Source organism: Chrysoperla carnea, chromosome 5, assembly GCF_905475395.1.
Source record: "Chrysoperla carnea chromosome 5, inChrCarn1.1, whole genome shotgun sequence".
In the NCBI taxonomy this organism is placed as follows: domain Eukaryota; kingdom Metazoa; phylum Arthropoda; class Insecta; order Neuroptera; family Chrysopidae; genus Chrysoperla; species Chrysoperla carnea.
This window is the reverse complement of record NC_058341.1, coordinates 13382201-13398812: the sequence shown is the minus strand read 5'-3', so window position 1 is coordinate 13398812 and position 16612 is coordinate 13382201.

Below are 16612 nucleotides of genomic sequence, written 5' to 3'. Positions count from 1 at the left end.
AGGATTCTCGTGCTACTGTTAGGCCTTACTTTTACGGTATATAGTTCTACCATAGAATTCAGTAATTAAAGAAAATAGAGCCGATAAAGTCGTAGAGCTTTCTTCGAAAACGATTTCTTCAATTTGTTAAAAGTCAAAACTGATGTACTTTGCAGACCCCTTTGAAGAAGAAGCGAAAAAAGGAGACTTTGACCTATCATCATTTGTCTTTTACTATTTAGAATCTAAATTGACTATTAAAGCAACCTGGAGATCGAGATCCAATATGATGTCAGAACACGATGGCAACCTCTTCCCCCCATCGAAATCTGCAACATTTGTTTAAGTTATTGTTTGATTAGTTAAATACAATAGCCATAAAATTATATTTAAATGGTCCACCTTGTATAAGTTTAGAGTGATACCACCTTCAAAACTTTAGAAACTTTCATTAATAAAAAATAACGTATTGCAGTAAGCTGCGTTATTTACATTTTTTTTAAACTCTCATTTAAAACGTGTGTTTTAAAAACCAAAATAAATATACAAAAAAAAAAATGTGTAAAGTCAATTCAAATAAAACTGTCAGCAAATGAACGATTATCTTAAAAGCTTTTTATAAAAATATATTATGCGATGTTGATGATGAGAGAAAGATAGAAAGCTATTTAGTATAAATAATGCAAACAAATAAATAGTTTTATTTTTGTCTTTTTCTTTCTTCTGAAATTGTAGTAGGAGAAGATTTAAAAATATTGTTGACAGAAATGTTTAGAATTTTATTATAATCTTACTTAAGTAGTTTCGATTGGATAAGTATGCTTCTACTTTATGGAAGGTGAAAGAGGTTTTGATCCAGAACAAACGTAGGGCACATATCTTTGATTACGCTACCATCAATAAGGTTTTCATTGACTTCAGAGAATTCTAATCAAGAAAAATGTTCTAAACTATGAAGGGAGTACCATTCTAGAAGTACCTGTGCGCTTGTGATTATTTATAATTTATCATCTGGTCTGAAGGTAGTATTGAGACAACTTATTTTTATTAAGAATATAAATTTGAGAGGATTTAAATTCATTTGATCATGTATATTGTCGATGCCACTTTCTCAATCGTTAGTCTTATTTCTAATTTGAAGGATCGAGTTTCGAGTGTAACGGTTGATCATATTACCAGTTTCACAGACTTTTTTGCCATAATGACTAACGCTGGAGATTATTGTTCCGCATAAGCAAACAAGTTTGTTTCCCTCAATATTCTCTTCACTTCGAGTAAACACTGTTTATTCACCAAATTAATGGATTGTTTTACCACAATTTTCGTGGTTTTTCGATGAGACGTAATAAACGTATTACCGAGACTTTTGAAAAATTACAATGTCTGGTGTTTCTGTAATATGAATGTTAAACGACTTAGAATGCAAGAAATTTCGGTCATGAATGGAATTAGGACTTGTGCACCGGAAAACTGCTTTTAAAATCTGAAATTATTTTAACAGTTATATAAAATTTAACATTTTATGTATCATATTTTTCCTAGGTTTAGTAATTTTAGTTAATGAAATGCTTTCAAAGCAATTAGTTCAAAAAATTTAGATTATTTGAGAGAAGGATAGTATTTCATGGACAATACAGTTTATATTATATTGTCTCATTTCAATAGTGAAATAATTTTGGGCATAAAATTATATCTATTGCGTGAACCAGAATTATTTTTCTTGAGTGAACCGGTTATGGTTAATCAATTATGAAACCTTCTCTACGGGGGAAACATTCTTTAAATATTACGATTTAATAATAATTCGGAAAAATAAAACACGAAAATGGAAAAGTATAAATAAAGAATAAAATAAATAAAGATCAGTAATAAAGATATTAGAATTTTATCGAAATTGGAAACCAATAAATTTTCTCGATTTTTCACAATTTTTTAAGGGTTTTCTCGGTTTTTTTCCCTTTGAAATAAATCGAAAAAACCGAAAAATTTATTTTCTTACAGAATTTGATGAAACTTGATTTAAAGGGTAATTATGATCCAAAAAGTTCAAAAATCCAATTAAACTGACGATAAGGTGGATCGTTTTCAAGATATGAACCAAAATCGATTTAATTATAGCTCTATCTCCGGAGTCATTCTCCAAATCGTCAAATGAATACGATTTTTGTAATTTTTGGGTCAAAATTACCTTATATAAGGAGTTTTATCGAAATTGGAAACCGATAAATTTTCTCGATTTTTCACAATTTTTTAAGGGGTACCCCTTTGAAAAAAATCGAAAAAATCGAAAAAAACGAAAAATTTAATTTCTTTCAGAATTTGATGAAACTTGATTTATAGGGTAATTATGATCCAAAAAGTTCAAAAATCCAATTAAACTGACGATAAGGTGGATCGTTTTCAAGATATGAACCAAAATCGATTTAATTATAGCTCTATCTCCGGAGTCATTCTCCAAATCGTCAAATGAATACGATTTTTGTAATTTTTGGGTCAAAATTACCTTATATACGGAGTTTTATCGAAATTGAAAACCGATAAATTTTCTCGATTTTTCACAATTTTTTTAAGGGGTACCCCTTTGAAAAAAATCGAAAAAATCGAAAAAAACGAAAAATTTATTTTCTTTCAGAATTTGATGAAACTTGATTTATAGGGTAATTATGATCCAAAAAGTTCAAAAATCCAATTAAACTGACGATAAGGTGGATCGTTTTCAAGATATGAACCAAAATCGATTTAATTATAGCTCTATCTCCGGAGTCATTCTCCAAATCGTCAAATGAATACGATTTTTGTAATTTTTGGGTCAAAATTACCTTATATAAGGAGTTTTATCGAAATTGGAAACCGATAAATTTTCTCGATTTTTCACAATTTTTTTAAGGGGTACCCCTTTGAAAAAAATCGAAAAAATCGAAAAAAACGAAAAATTTAATTTCTTTCAGAATTTGATGAAACTTGATTTATAGGGTAATTATGATCCAAAAAGTTCAAAAATCCAATTAAACTGACGATAAGGTGGATCGTTTTCAAGATATGAACCAAAATCAGTTTAATTATAGCTCTATCTCCGGAGTCATTCTCCAAATCGTCAAATGAATACGATTTTTGTAATTTTTGGGTCAAAATTACTTTATATACGGAGTTTTATCGAAATTGGAAACCGATAAATTTTCTCGATTTTTCACAATTTTTTTAAGGGGTACCCCTTTGAAAAAAATCGAAAAAATCGAAAAAATCGAAAAATTTATTTTCTTTCAGAATTTGATGAAACTTGATTTATAGGGTAATTATGATCCAAAAAGTTCAAAAATCCAGTTAAATTGACGACTAGATGGATTGTTTTCATGATATGAACCAAAATCGGTTTACTTATAGCTCTATCTCCGGAGTCATTCTCGAGTCAAAACATTCTAATAACGGTTGTAAAATCTGCGCAACCCGAACCAAACAAAACCAAACTCAATTTTTTCATGGTACACCCTATATACAAAATAAATCCATAATCCATAGATACAGATGTTGGCATATTAGAACCAAAAATAGACATTTCAGTAATTTACAACTGTCAATGAATAAAAATGATTTTTTGAATAGATTTTTTTGTATAGTCAGACTGATGGTAGAAATAGAGAGACCTTCAGTTAACCTAAATTATAGCATAGTTTGTTATACTTTCAATGTTCTTGGAACAGAAAAATGTTTTTAAAAACCAATGGGGGGTGAACAACTAAGTGTTAGCACGCGACACTAAAAATATCATTAGACAAAAATCATTATTAAGAGAAGGAAAAAAAAAGGACGTTGAAAAAATATACGTTCTAGAAAATTGGATAATGATAAATGATGATGTTTTATTATGAATTCTATGAAGTTGATAACGACCCAAAGTTTATTTTTAAGCTTTTGATGATTTGGTCAAAGTAGATTTATTATGATACAAAAATGTAAAGCTTGGCAGAGCTTTGGTATCATAATTGATTTAGATGAATTTCTGTAATAAGTTTGACAAAAAATGATTAGAAAATCTGAATTCATTTGCCAATAAGCTGAAATTCTACTTCACCTTTGATTGTCTAGGACTATACGATATTCCAATTTGTTCTTCCTAACTTTAATTTAAAAAAAAAAAAGATAACTCACATAGACGCAAAATATATTATTTCTTAGTTATATTTTTATTAATAGAATATTAAGCCGAATGGCCACCTACTTCAGCAGTTTTATACGTTCGAGATAATTTTATGACTCTTCGTGAGTTTTTGGATTTTTTTTTCTGCTATAACTTGGCAAATGTTACCTTTTAGGTGCTCCAACGTGGCAGGTTTGTTGATATAGACGCGAATCCTCAGAAAATCCCACAAAAATAAACCCAAAAGCGTTTTCAAGGCTAAAAGCATGCTAAAATGATACACGCCCCTTACTCTATTTTCAATATCGCTTCCTAAGAAGGTTAAATTGGCCATAATCTTCCAGTAAAAATCGATATCAGTTCTTACTGAATAGGGGATAATCTAATTGATATCGAATTGGCCATATTAGCCATAAAAATATATACCTAGACTTGATACCATGACAAAATAGGAAAGTGAAATTAAAATTGATTAAAAAACGAAGAAATTATAAGCAATCAAAGATTGTATTCAAAGTTTGCCCATCTCCTTTTAGCAAAGCACAGTTTTATATGTAATCTCAACGGCGATACCCACGTATGACGTCACTAGTAGGTATCTTTCTCTTTGTTTAATTAGGAATTTTAAACGTTCATAATTTGCATATTAGTAGAGATTTTTAAAAACCAACTTCACCTTAAAAGTATTCACAGCATTATAATTTACAGAGTTGCAAAACTACGAAATTGAACCTGAATCACCGTTTACTTTGTTATGCGTAGATCCTGGCTTCCTTGCAGCTTCCAGGCCAAGATTTGGCCAGTTCCACCTTGGAGAAAAACTATACAAAATTACGTTTTCACCATTGGTGCATTCAAAGACAAAACAAGGTCGTTCTAATCAATAAAATACCGATTTGGATCATTAAAATCTTGAAATCTTTTCCCTAATATGTGTGGCCAAAAAAAAAAAAAAGAATATTACCAACTAATAAATTTCTATTGACTTTTCATAACAACTGATTCAAGTCTGTAGGTTCGCCGCAACGTATTTTAATACATTTGTTGTTAAATACCGGAAACAGATACTCACATACACACCAATTAAAAAACATAATAATAAAATGAATTATTGTTACATTTTGACAACTTGGTGGACACCTCCTCTCACTCTCTGAACTCTTAGTTCAAACAGTTTCAAACTGTCGTCAGCTGTTAAATAACAATTACACATACAAATAAAATAAAAGCCTATAAAAACAGGATATATAATGTAAGCGTGCTCTTAAATGTAATACGTGATATATAATTATTTCAGATGATATCGATTTAAAAAAATATATGTATATATGTATGTACAAAACAAATGTGTTTGAATGGTGACGGTGGTACTGTGATTTAACCATATATTTATGGGTACAGTTAAACCTCGTTATTATTTATACAGAATAAGTCATGTTTTAGTATGCGACGGTTGATCCCTAAGATCAAGGAAATTCCAAAGTTGATGGTTTTCCATATCTGTTCATATGGTTGGAAGTTACGATGCTACAGGCACGCTGCTACACACACAAGTAAGCATGGCAACATATAAAACCACTCTCTTGTTGAGTCGGGGGTTAAAAAAATTGATTAAGATATCGGGGCGAAGTTTTATTTCAAACATTAAAAGTTTCTTATAATTAAATAAGATTGTAGTTTGAGGCATGCGCAAATAAAAATAACAATAAAATTTTCACCTCATTATGTTTCTTTTTTCCACTTATATATACGTTAAAAAGCTCACAGTCAAATTAAGCTTGAAATTAACAAAATCTTAGTAAATTATGCCATCTTTGTTACGTAACCATTAATCGGAAATTTCGTTTTCAAAAAAAGTCCAATGATTTGCCTGAAATGTACGAGCTGATGAAATTTTTCAGAAAAATTCGTTTTTCTCAAAATTCAGGTTATGTATAGGGCTAATTTACTACACTTTTTTATGATCATATCTTTTTCCAGAATTTCAACTCAATTTCTTCATTTTTTGAAAAGTTATCTGAGAAAGTTGAAAAGTTATCTGAGAAAGTTGAGGTTATTGCGATTTTCTTGAGATTTTGAGCTTATTTTGAGGTTCAGGGTTCGATAGCAGACAAGGTTGATGTCAAATTGTCCCAAAACCACGTCCAGAAGGTCGTTTGGATCGTTGTGGACTCGAAAAACTCCTTTTCTGTAGTTTCTACAACAAAAGAAGCCTATTAAAAGAAAAATTCGGCTTTTACCAATATTTTCCGAATGAATAATCAAAATCCGGAAGATTTACTCAACTGCATGTATATAAAACATGGTGGAAGCGATGGGAAATTCAGGTAATGCCATAAAAATGCATTGTGATTCGATTTTCATATACATTCAAAATTTCAGCTCAATCGGTTGATCGGTATCTGCTTCAAAATTGAGTTGCAAGATTCCACCCGGCAAACATAAGCAAGTAAAGTAAAAGCAAGGTATTTACATACGTTGCAAGTTAAATTTGAGGTTTTAAAATAACGAAAATTCAAAAATTTATGATATGGGCAATGATATTAGAGAAAATATCATTCAAGAGTTCAAATCAAAGACATTCCGTAGCATTCTTTCACTCTCAAATACTTCAAAACCTATGATAGAACATTAAAAATGTCGTTAAAACAAATGACTCCCCCAAAATTATCAACCTAAATATTAAACTAAATAAGAAATAAAAATATTTCATGTTTGTAAAGGAAACATTAACTACCCAAAAATAATTTTCAAGTTGTTTTTACCACCGATGACATTTTTAAATTATCTTGTCTGATATAGATACAAAAAATTGATAATGATTCTGTAATGTCTGACGTCGTCTCCAACACAGTTGTGTACAGAACACGTTTTAAGTGAATTGTCTACAATTTTTTGGGGGCACATAAATTCTTTATTATGTGACAGTTTTGGTCACCTGAATTTGTATTTGTTAATCACTGACCATACAGATTTAGATAATCTATAGGTAGGAACACAAACAAGCCGCCGTTCTTTTTTTTGGCACTAGCTATTTTTTATGTTTAATTGTCAATACGTAATATTTTTACCTCAAAATTTTAATTTCAGTGTACAATATGTTTTTTACAGACCTTTTTTTATTTATTTCTGGTAGAAAATGTACCATCTACTTATTCCAATACTTGTTTTCATCAAATTCAAAATAAAATTTGTCATGGTTGTCACATTGATTTGCCAGTGAAATTTTTTAATTTTTGATACCGAAATCCGGCCTTGAAAGACCGGCTTTTTTGGGTGGGTTTTTTCACAGCAAAAATGGTAGAGCTCTGAAACTTGCACGCGTTACTGATAAATACTTTCATTACTTCAAAAGAAATTTGTAACTGTTATCTGTCGTGAAACGACGGCTATGATCTCGTTAAAATCGAGTGTTTCTGAAAATTAAAAAAATTCACTTCCTGCTAAAATATCATATTAAAAAAAGTCTAGGCGAAGAGACACCGAAAAACTGCTCTACTATAAGACGAAAAGGAAAGTTTTTACGAAAGGTGTTTTTTTTTTTCGAAAAAATGCAATATTTTGAAAATATTCAAAATGTTTTGCTAAAAAAAACTTAAAAAAAGGTTTTTGGACCTATAACTCATAACTTCACGCCTATTTTCGCTCATTTTTTATCCATAACATTAATGCAAAACCAACTCTCTATCATAAAACTGGATTCCTCAAAAAAAATCACCGTGCCTTTTTTTTGACATTACGTCATACGATTTATCTGATACTTTTTATTGTAAATACAGAAAAAACTGATAAGGTGTATTTTGAAAAATTTATGTAGCACTTTCTACTGCATTTTCTTTAAAGTTAATTACGTTTTTAACTAATAAATTTATCTAATGAATTCAAAATAAAAGAACAAAAAATTTAGAAAGTTTCTTTAAGAATAAATACATGTTTAGTTCTGAAATCAATTGGGTCCTATATCTATTCAAAATGTAAAACATAATTTCAATAATTCATATTTTTATTACTTTTCTGATATTTATTAAAATTTTAAACAAACAAAAAATAATTCTAAATTTCTAAACGATTTTTAGTGTTGACATAAATCTATTATCATAAATAACATCGCCACGAGACTTACAAATTCCGTTAGAAAAACCTTGAAAAACGTAATTTAAAAAGATATTTAAACTTAATAAGAGAAGTGTGGCCAAAATGATATTGCACTGACTTCTTGTAATTGGTTTATTCACATTATTGAAAGTGAAGATTTATTACTAACAAAAAAATTTTTTTTTGCTTAAGTTTGGCCTAAATTTCTTAGGATAAGAAGAAAGTAAAGGGTTGTATGTTTATATAACGGTATTGTAAAATGTATGTTAAATCCATTTACGGTATAATTTTTACGACAACCCTTTTTCTGTTTTGCTTCTATCAATTTTTATAATCTGCATAATTATTTTTTGGAATAAATAAAGGATTGACTTTTTCTTTGTGTAGAGAAGAACGTAGTTTTATTGTTAAGAGAAAGATAAAATATATTATTGAAAAAGGATAGATAGAATCTAAATGTTGTTTAAAATTTATGAGATTTAAAAATTTTTTGTTGATAAACAGATTTTCCATTTGGAAAAAGTTAACTACTTTATTGATAAAATTCCAAACGATTCCGCAGAAAATTTGCAAATATTTAGAAAAGAATTAAAATTGTCTGCGACAGTTATCTGACTTTTTTCTATCACCATTTTAAGAAAAATTTTCCGATCACTTATTAAATTGTGTCAGACAAAGTTCATATTCTCAAAGTAAGAATTATTTAATTTGGAAAACAATTGTTTGTTAGTACAATTATGTTTTCCAATTCCACGAGCGTAAACCTAATAAATTCTTAGGAGGGCGCAATATGAATTTTTCGTTACCCTTTTTTGAAGAATCAATAATATCTTATCATGTTTTAGTTTTACTTAAACCAGAATCTTGGCATATTTCTAAAGTAACTGAAAAAACTGGTCTAGGGTATCAATATTTCAAAAACAACTCGTTCAAACGTTCAAATTTTTCGGAAATTTTCAAATGAGTCATACACCAAAAAAAAAATGGGTGAGTTGTTTTTAAGCTATCGCCTAAAATCGATATCGTCTTTTCGCCCGTCATCTGAGCTTAATTTTCATATTGCTAGACACATTTGCCTTCTTTATTACTTGAGATAGTAACTAGACTTTCATATTTTTTGGAAGAGGCAATTGCCCTTCACTTGATCCGCGCTTGGAATTTGTTTTCTTGTTATTAATGACAAATTTTTTGACAATTTTTCCAAAAAACTTGAATAAATCTGAGTCGAATAAAGTTCAAGTACCCATTCATTTATATAGAAAATAGTTTTTCTAAAAAATAATTTTTTCAACTTTGAAAGACTGCTTAGAGATAAGACTGCGAAATTTGCTTAGTTAACGTAGCATCTAACCGGATTTTAGATAACTTTAGTATTTTTGTTGATAAATAAAATTTTCATATGGTAAATTTTAGATAAAAGGTCGATTAACTTCATTGATACAATTTTGAAAAGTTCACAACATATGGAAAATGTTGACAATAATAAATAATAATAATAATAATCAAAATTGAATTTTCAAAATTTTCAGATAGCTTTAATTTTATATCCGCCTGTTTCATGTCTCATCTTATTGGAATTAATAATAAATTTTAACCAAAATTTTCCAAATAAAAGAATGAACTATGTGAATCGTTTAAAGTCTATATTGCCAAACTAGATACTTATTAATTTTGAAAATAATTGTTTTCAATATGGAATTTTGGCTATTTTAATGAAATGTATTTTCCAATTAGTGTAGTTTGATTAGATACAGCTTAAGTAATATCTATTTTTAATGAGACTTAAAATAGCGCATGTTTATAGGATTAAGATTATAGGTACTTAAACTATTGATATTTTAAGTGAATATTTTTTTTTTTTTTTGCAATCAGGGTTTTTGTTGACGTCCAAGATTCTTATTATATAAATCCGATAAACAATAGGTAAAAATACGCAATATCTTAATTCTCATTTGTTTCATATTCGGAGACTTTTAATCGGCCTTTAAAAATAATGGCATTTTTACAGCAGAGTTTCAGAGTGGATTTCAATACACAACTTCAACTAAATGTTTCTTCTAAGACCATTGTAAAAAATAAAACCTGACGAAAACGTTCAAACCAACGAAAGAAGGCTCGGATCAGAGATCCTCGAAGAAATCAGCTTCACAGGGCTCAAATTTACACAAATATCCTCAACAAATCGTAAAAATTTATTGCATTATCTTCTCCAATTTCTTCAAAAACTTTGTCTTTATATACTGATTTTAACGTGGTGAAATGCTATTGGCAATTCCAAATTTGGTTTTGAAGATTAGATTTAAAATCCAATGTGCTGGCAGGTCACTTGAAAATGGCGTGATTTCAAGCTGTTATGGATCAAATTTACCTTCATAACTAATCTAGATGTGTTTTACCACCCTTTCCGCTGATAATTTCATTCATTTCAGCTCCTGAATTATTTTGGTTACGCATTAACAAACTGAGCTAATCTAAATTAAAGCAAGATATTTTTTTAATTTGTGAACGTTTTTACCTATTTTGCCAAGGGACTCATGAAAATTATGGCTAAAATATTGCAAATGAATGCAGAACAAATTTTTATTTGGTTTTGTTTTACACTCAAATCTACTTCAAACATTATTTCAGGAAAATTTAGGAAATGATTTCAAAAAAAAAAGAAACCAGAGTAAACAATTATTATATCAAAAGTAATTTGAAATTATAATTTCCCATACAGTCTATCAAAACCTATAAAATTAAATCACATGTTTATATAATTTTTTTTAAATAAATTGAATGAATAATCATTTATTTACAAATATTATATTAATCATTTGATAAGACAGCCAGTGGAAATCCGTACTTTGGAACTCCCACATAATATACAAACATGTGGAACGGTTATTGAACACCACATTCATTTATTATCTTTGAAATTATCATTGAACCGTATCATGTTTGAAATGAATGTGATCTGTCTGTTGGAATAATTTCGTACTGATAAAATATATTAATTGTTTTAATAAAAAAGTAGGAAGAATTTTTCAAGGATTACATGTACTTATTGTATGAGATTATTTCCTTGCAAAAAATGTGACTTTTTTTTATCTTGAATGATTTCGTAATTATTTAGTTTGATAAACAAATTTTGAATCAATTACGCCTTGTAGACTAAATCGCTACTCACACCAATTGTCAAAATTTTTGTAAAAAAAGATAAATAAAGATTGTTTTTGTTTTTGCGGCTGCTTATAAAAAGGAGCTTCAAAACTTTAAATTAAAATAAAACAAAGTAAAATATTTTTAATACCAATAAAAGGTAAGGTTCGCTCTAACGGTTAAATTGGCCATAATCTTCCAATAAAAATCGATACCAGTTCTTACAGAATAGAGGATAATCCTCATGTCAAATTGGCTATATTAGCCGTAAAAATATAAAACTAGTCTTGATACCATGACAAAATTTGAAAGTGAAATTAAAATTGATTAAAAAACGAAGAAGTTTTAAGCAATCAAAGATTAAATTCAAAGGTTATCCATCTCCTTTTAGCAAAAGAAAGTTTTGTATGTAATATCTATGGCGATATCCACGTATGACATCACTAGTGAGTATCTTCCTCTTTGCTTAATTAGGAATTTTAAACGTTCATAACCTGCATATGCATACAAGTAAAGATTTCTAAAAACCAACTTCACCTTTCAATTTGTCAAGTGAGAATTCTTTAACTGAAATGATAAAATTTAGTCCGATCCAAAAGACTGTTGTCAACTCAAAAATGAGAACCTCTAAAAGAAAACACCTTTTGCAATCGATAAAATATGGGTTTACATTATCGTCATGCTCTCTATTAGATTAAAATTTCTTGAATTATAGTTCTAGACATTTCGTCGACATGTTATCTTGGTTTCAACGATATCTTGATTTCTAAAAATAAACATGGTATAATATCGCATTCTAGTTAAACACTTCACATTGTGGTAATCTTTGAATGGGTGTTAATTTTTTGGTTTATTGAATTATTTATGCATTTTCCTCACCACAAAGTAATTACATAAACTATATAATGTGTCATACACTCGCTAATGTTTTTAATTTTTAACGAAATTTAACAATAGACAATAAAGATATGACATTGATTGATTAAGAAATCATCGACGTTTCACACTTTCCTCTCGTGATATTATTTTCTAAGAAATATGAATTAACAAAATTAATTTCCAATACTAAGCATTCAGGTAGCATTCACTTTTTCATTTGCAAAAAGTTCAAAGCTTGTGTTTATCAGGTAATCCAATAACAACCAAGGGCGTTATTGAGAGTGATGTGCTTTTTAAAGCGATAAATTTTGAATTAAAATGGATTAATATCACCTTTTTTTCTTATTCAAATAAACAGATAATTACAATAATATCTTCCTATTCTAATTCTAATTCTAAACGCTCGTTTTTTGTTCGACACTCAACAAAGATATACTATCCAAAATAAAGTTTCAAAACCCCTTAGTTCTATTCCTTCAGGTCAAAAACATAAATTTATGGTAAACCCCGTATAACTTCGTTTCCAATTCTAAAAAAAGATTTTGCTGATGCTATTCATAGAAAAATGAATTTCTTTGTGATCGAAATTTTTTCTTGAATGCAGAATTTTTTTATCTTTATAAGAAAGAAAACATATTTTTGGCATCTTTTTAAAATGCAAAAAAAAACTCTTGAGCCCTACATACCATTTTTTCTGAGTTTAAGGTACCTATCTACATAAAGTCTTGATATTTAAAGTCATGGTGTAGCTGGAATGTTCAAAAACCAGTATAGTTTGTTCGAAATCCAACTATTTTTAAGGTAGAAATCATTCTAAATGATAATCCATTATCGTCTTATTAAAATACAATATTAATTTTTCATTAAAAAAAAGTCATGTATAAATTTTTGTTGATAAGATAAGACAATTGAAATATTTTAAATTGTCTAGACTTAAAATTGACCCTTATAATTAACCCTTCATATTTGTGTCATTTTCATTACTGCGTTTTCAAAATTATACAAAAGTTATCGTCGGATTTTGGTACCGTACATTCATGGGTATACTAAGAGGAACTTGAGCTAGTATATACGATCTTGATATCGACTAATCGTACATGTAGCTAGTTAAATATGTCTTTATGCCCATATATTATCGAATTTTTAAATTTTTCAGTCAGAAATATCGAATTTACATCCTTTGTCATATGGTATTATTAGAATTTCCATGATTTTAGGAATTTAATTTAGATAAACACCTATAAAACCTTTCATTCGTTGCATCGTCACCGCAAAATATCAATTTTTATTACCTTACCAAGAAAAAAATAGAACTTCCAACTTATATTTTCTATGCATTTTACTTATTTTGACCATGATTTGTCAATAATCTTGTTTTACACGTCATATAAATTTCCAAGCAGAAAAAATTAAATGCTTCTTTCATGAATTAGTAAAATGAAAATAAGAACAAAAATATTTTACCAAAATACTGTCCGCTTGATATCGAAACAAGAGGATTGGATAAAAGTGAATCGATGAAAGCTTTATGTGAAAATAATTCTGGGTGCAATTGTAATTGTTTCAAAGCACGTACAAAATTATTGCTAAAGTTGACAACAAACTGTTATTATTTAATTAATAAATATCATTTTAATTTCTTGCCCTTCAAAGAAAAATCTATTTCATATACTAAATTCACAAAGTTTAGAAATTGCAAGTCAAAGTTTTTACGTTGAGGTGAAAAAAATGGGTTTTTGAACTTCAGTTTTTGTATTATTTAGGTTTATTGCAGTTTGATATTTACTAAAATATTAACAATTTCACAGTTTTTTGTAATCAATTTGTAAAACAAATTAGTAAAAATATTTAAATTAAATAATTCAACTAAATTGCAGGTGTTAAATAATTTGGCATCACTCCTACAAGATGATGAATGATGATCTATAGCATCATGACGTCATTCATAAATGTTTTACAATAAGTAAATATGTTTTTAATTTTGTTACTTTTGCTAATGCTAACAGAAGTGCTAAGTAATTAAATTTTCATCTTTTGTAAATAACATAAAAAATAAAAATATTTTTTTTTTTTTGCAATTATTTTATTGCAACATAAAAATTTTCACAAGTTAGTATAAATTAAAAATTATATTTGTATAATTTCGAAATCGAACTTAGAACTTACAAATATGAAAGGGAACTTTTTCCTTATAATAAATCACCGTAATGAATATGACCCTTAGACGACAGACCATCTAATATTTAGTTTATTTATTATTGAAGTTTAATTTTCTGACCTTGTTATTGAAGTTAAAAATTGTTTAAAAAAATTAGAAAAAAACTGTATGTGATGGTGAGATTATCACCATCAGACAGTCGCTTAAACGGCTCATCAATTGTTCTTCAATTCAGCTGTTCAATCTGGCCACAGAATGATCTAATACGGGTTATTCTTAGCCTACTTGTACTACCGTCGAGACGAATCAGAACTGTGCCATCAGTGCCCTTAGTAATGCGTTCCTCAGATAACCACTTCCAGATCATATATTGTGAATTGATTGAACAATTGAAAGTGACCGACTTGCATGAGCTTTGAGCCCTAAACCTATGGATTAGAAGTCTAACACTCTACCAAGTCTACCACAATCACCGTTGGAAATGGGAGCAAAAAAATATAATCTAAACTTGATTTTTTTCAATTGGTCTATAACTGACTCAGATTAGCGCTAAAATTGCACTACAATTGGGTTGGTTTTTTTAAAATTATGAAAAATTTTGCATAGTTGGTGTTTATGAATTTTTTTTAAAATTTACCAGAAACCCCGCTTTTGATACGAACTAGGGTACTTTGTATCCGTAGTCAGAAACGCAAACAATTAACACCTATCTGGCTCATTAACAGGCCATCTAAGTTTTTAAATTCTAAACAAAATACATACTCGTTTTGGGGCTGAAAATCTAAAGTTTTTATTGAAAATGAAAGGTAGTTCTATGTCATTTATGAATCCAATGTCATCAATATTACCAGCTTTTATTCGAATTACAGGCTTCGATTCGAAATCTATAGACGTAACGGTAAGATTATATAAAATATTATGTTTGGATTTTCGGGCTGGAATCAATTAATTTCCATCAAAAAGTAATATAAGATAAATATTAATATTATTAATATTTACCTGTGTAACTAATGTTGACGGTGAAGGTTTTTTAAGGTGATGAAATATCACTGAATTACATCAACGTTTTATTTGGGGTGTCCCATTACAACCCCACCAGAAAAGTAGATTATATGAGGAAAACAGTTAGAAGAACAAAGATCGTTTTGGATCTAGATTACCCTCCTTATTTACAAGGCTAAAGTTTAGCGTACATTGAAATTTTAAAATAAACTCTAAATTTTTTTAACAGAAATAAAAAATTATAATCTCTTAATTAATAAATTAAATTTAAATAGCATCTAACGTCCGGCTGGATGGATGGAAGATATTTACGAATCGCTTCAGAAATTTCCGATTAAATTTGATGATAATTCGATAAATACATGGACGTCATTTGGGTCCTCTACCTTAAATTTTATTTTTAGCATAATTAATAATCTTTTAATAATTGAATTATCATTAAATGTAATCTTATCAATATACATTTACCTACGTCTATCATATGAGTAATTCAACTATACAAAAACTTATGTAAGTAAATTGAGTTGGCCGCGTGCCACCTTTTTATATCTAATAAAGTTTTGGAAAAAATATTGGATTAAAAGATTATAATAAAGAATTCTTTTTGAAATATGTCACTAAAAGTTTCTCACACGCGTAACGCTAATGACATAATTACTATTAATAAAAATTCCTCATCGAGAATATGAAATTGAATACTGTGTAAAATAAGTATATATCTTCGAGAATTGGAAAAATGTGGAACCCTAATCTGATACGGTGTTACCATATTCCCAAATTTTGTAATTAATAATACTTCCTCCTCTTCTCAAATAAGGTCATGCTATATGTTTCAAGATTTTTCAAAGCTTTCCTCAATTTTCGAGATCAAAGAAACTTTTAGAAAGAAGGTACAAAGGAATCTTGATAATTCGAACGTCAAGGGAAATGCAAAAAAATCGAGTTAATGAGTTTTCGGCTTAACAATTTCCTTGAGATACAATGGATTTAATTGCTAAAATTTCGAGTTAGAAGTGCGTGATTATATTTTACTAATAATGACTTACGGAGTCTGTTTTTTTGATATTCGAGATACAGAGTATAAATATATGAACTTACTATCAATCTGTTCGAGTTACAAAGTCTATATAATTCGAGATATCGCAAAATTAGGGGTTCAGGCGAAGAGAATGGCTTTTCGAGTTTTAGCGATTCCACTGTATATGTCAAGATGCAGCTATAAA